This window comes from Cebus imitator, unplaced genomic scaffold (assembly GCF_001604975.1).
Source record: "Cebus imitator isolate Cc_AM_T3 unplaced genomic scaffold, Cebus_imitator-1.0 Scaffold85, whole genome shotgun sequence".
In the NCBI taxonomy this organism is placed as follows: domain Eukaryota; kingdom Metazoa; phylum Chordata; class Mammalia; order Primates; family Cebidae; genus Cebus; species Cebus imitator.
Genome location: NW_016107400.1, coordinates 126622 through 130709, shown reverse-complemented (window position 1 = coordinate 130709; position 4088 = coordinate 126622).

Genomic DNA, 4088 nt, shown 5'->3' with positions numbered 1-4088 from the left:
TTTTGAATGTTCCTTTGTCTCTGACATGATCCATAGTGAAATTGCCAGAGTTTTGCCTGCTGCTTTCCTCGTGGCCTCTTCTTGGGTAGTGAAATTCAGTGACATTTGGATTTTTATTTGGGTGGGAGGGCTGGGACAGTTTTTCTTTTAGAAATGTTTGTTGAGATTTCCCCCTTTAGTTTCCAACCTTCTCCCCAACCCTTGGAGCTAAATGCGTTGTAAAATATTGCCAAAATGAAAAGTGTTTTGTAATACTGCAATAAAGGCTGCTTGTTTTTGTGGACTTTTGTACATATTAGCACATTGTTCTGTCACACTCAGGACTTGGTTACATTAGACTCTAACCCTAAAGAATTAGGAAATGAATTATACTTCGGTAAATTAAAATGTTACTTTCAACAATATTTATTGAGCTCCTACTGTGTTTAGTGGTTCCCAAGAATGACTACAAGTTAGAATCACCTGAAGAGTTTGTTAAAATTAGATTACTAGGCTTCCCCCTAGGTCTGCTGGATCAGAACTTGGTGAGGTATGGGGAGTTAAGGCTCGCAATATTTGTTTACATCAAGCTTACCAGTTGATTTTGATACAGTTGTTTAGTATCAGTTTACAGTTGACAACCATTTATTTAGGGCAGTGTTGTAGATGCTGGGAATATGGAGCTCCCAACACAGAGAAAGGATTTACAAGCCAGGGTTAAGATGGCAATGTATATGTTTGTTTTTTGCTGTTTATTAGAGCACTATTTATTCTACTCTTAACTATGGGTAAGGCACTGGATCAGATTCTAGACACATTGCTGACCAAGTAAACAGCGTAGTCGATAAGTGCTCCAGTAAAAAGTACAAGGTGCTTAGAGGGCTGATTTGAAGGATACTAAATTTAATCACATAGGAGTAGGAAAAGGCAAATGTGGAGGGAAGACTAGGAGTTCATTAAGTACAGAAGCTGAGGTGAGAAAATAGTGTTCCCAGCAGGAAACAAATGAACAGATCAGAAGTTAAGAAAAAGAGTGGGGAGCAGGATCTGCACTTGAGAATTGTATGTAGTTCTTTGTGACTGAAGGAAAGAGTTCAAGGGTGGTCATGCAAAAGAAAAGACTGGAGAGGTAAACAAGCTCTATGACAAGGTCCTTGCATTTCACTTTTTACCTCGCTCCAAATAGTCATTAAAAGATGGTAAATGGGTATGGCATCTGATTTGAGTGGCATCAGATAGATGTTGATTATGATTGCCTTGTGGGATGGCTGGACTGGAGACAGCCAGGTGAGGGATTATATTGGTCTGAGGCCCAGATAGTGACTAGGGGAATGGAGATAACTAGATTTGAAAAATGAGGAGGGAAATTTGACAGGATTTAATTGGATGTCAGAAATAGAGAAGGAAGAGTCTGGTTTCTGGGCTGCATGATTGGGTAGATACGCTGTTCATTAGGAAAGGACACTGGGAAGGGAGCAGCTTTGGTGGCAAGATGGGAATTCTGTTTTGAATATGTTGAGTTTGGAGTACTCATGAAACTTCTAGGTAGAGACATCCTATAGTTCTGCAACTCAGAATGTAGCATTCAATACCCCGTTCCCCTGATTTCTCCCTTACTGAATTATAGTCTACCTTCTCCTCAGTTTGACCTCTACATGTGGGAAGTTTCTCAGGTCTTTTTCTAAGCCCCTTTCTCTTAATCACTTTTATCCTGGGCAAGTTAATTCAGGATATGTCTTTAAATGCCATCTAATATGGTGATGACTACCAAATTTATGTCTCCAGTCCTGATCTCTCCCCTCTCCCAGTTGCTTACTTGACCTTTGCACTTGGATGTAAAATAATTGTGTTTAAAAAAATGAGTACTGAATAGAACTTCAGTAGTATTGAGCTTCCCTTCCAAATGTTTCTTTCCTAGTGTTCCTAACCCCTCCAAAACAAATCTGTGAGTGAGGCCTGGGTGTATTTTAAAAGAGCCCCAGGTGATTCTAGTTTTTAGGGACAATTTATGGAAAGAGAAGAACCTAGGAGGAAACTGAGCAATAACTGACATTTAGCAGATGAGCAGAAGAGGATCCTAAAACCGACTGGGAATGCTCAGTGAGGCGTGGTCAGTGGAACCCAAAGGAAGAATGAAAGGAAAAGCTAATAGTATCAAGTATTTAAGCCAGGCCATGTCATGTAAAGGGTAGAAGGCATTCATTATATTGAGTAATATAGGCATTATACATCTCAACCTCGGTACTATTGATATTTTGGGTTGGATAATGCCCTGTGGGATGCTGCCCTGTGCATTGTAGGATGTTTAATAGCATCCCTGGTCTCTACCTACCAGATGCCAGTAGCAGCCCTTAACCTCTCTCCAAGTTGTGACAACCAAAAAATGGCTTCAGATGGCCACTGGGGGGCAAAATTGCTCCCTTTTGAGAACCACTGCCTTAGCAAAAGCAGTTTGGGTAGAGAATTGAATTCTGAACTCAAAACTGCAGTGAGATAATAGAAATGCACTAAGTGAATAATAAAAATTTGAGAAATGGATACAGGGGATGTGGACAAAGAATTTTGATTATGAAGGGTAGTTAGAGGAGGGGTGATGTGAGAGGAGGAGGCAGCTAGATAGGGATACTGGCTTGTGGACAGTTATTCTTAAGATGGGTAATAATTGAGCATGTTTATACACTACATGGAAGGAATTTGAATAATTGATGTTTAAGTCCCTTGAAGGTATGGCATCTAGAACATTGGTGAAGGATTTGCCTTAGAAGAAGAGAATGTCTCTTACATTGCAGTTGGAGGTAAGAATAAGTACAGATGCTGATAGTAGTAAAAAAAATGATGAACATTAATTGGGAGTTTACTGTGTGCCAATCACTGTTTCTCTTTTTTTTTTTTTTTTTTACAGCCCCAGCTATTGCATGCCAGTCACTGTTAAAACCAGTCTATATGTATTAACCCATTTAACAATCCTTTGAAGCTAGGAGGTATCAGAAATGCTTCACACTCTAAGAGGTATATGGTGTAAATGATTTTGAATGCCTTTGGGAAGGGGCTTTCTAGGGGGTACAGGAAGGAACAGAGGCACTGAGAGATTGAGCAACTTGCTCAAATCAAATCTCTAGGATTCGAACCTAGGCATCTGCCTTAGAGCCTGTGCTCTTATCTACTCTTGTACTATATTATAAACAGGGATGCTTATAGCTGAGATGGCATGAGGAAGTTGGGGTAATTCTATCTTAGGTCTTTTTGTTTTCCTAATGAGAAATTATAATAGTCTGCAGAATTTGGGGAAGTTTTAAGAGATTGTAGGATATGCGAGGATAGAAGAGAAGGCTTGACATATAACCCCTGTGGGGATCAGTGAAGTGTGTGCCTAAAAACCCATAAATCTGCCGGGCAACAGTAACTGCTCAGTTAAAATAGGAGGCAAGTATTTGGGGTTTCCAGTCTGTATGGATATGTGATTTTTCCACAGCTTTGATAGCAACATGGTTATAGGAGTAGAGGAAGTTTGATTCTGAGTAGGGGTTTTACTGATCAGAGGTGATAGTGGAGGTATGAGAATAGTGAGGGTAGTAATTAATGGATCCAGGTTGAGTAAGAAAACAAAAGAGAATAATGGGGAGATGGAAGGAAGTCAGGAGCTTAGTGTTGATGAGATTCAAAGAATTTGTGTGGATAATAAGAGCAGCACAGATTGAAGGTTGGGTCAGAAAGTGAGATGTGAAGATTTTGGAGACAGAGGAGCAATTCCTGTGGTTGACAAAGGTTAGGTATGACCTTGGAAGTGGGTAGCTAAAGTGAATGGAAGGGAAATGTCTTTGTAATTGAGATGAGGGACTGAGGGGCTGGAGTATTGAATGGTTGTCCAATGGGATGCCATCAGGGAGGTGACAAGACTAAGATTCAGGCAATGAATGTGAGAGGAAATGGAGAAATGGACCAGCAGGTAATTGCTCCTTGAGAGCAGGATCCTTAGAGAAACACTGATTTTTTTTTTTTCCTTTCTTCCTTTCCCCCTCCCCTCCCCTCCCCTCCCCTTCTCTTCCTCTTTCCTTCTCTTCTTTCCTTCGCTTCTAAGTGGTGGAAAATCGCCAAGTGTCTGGTGCCTC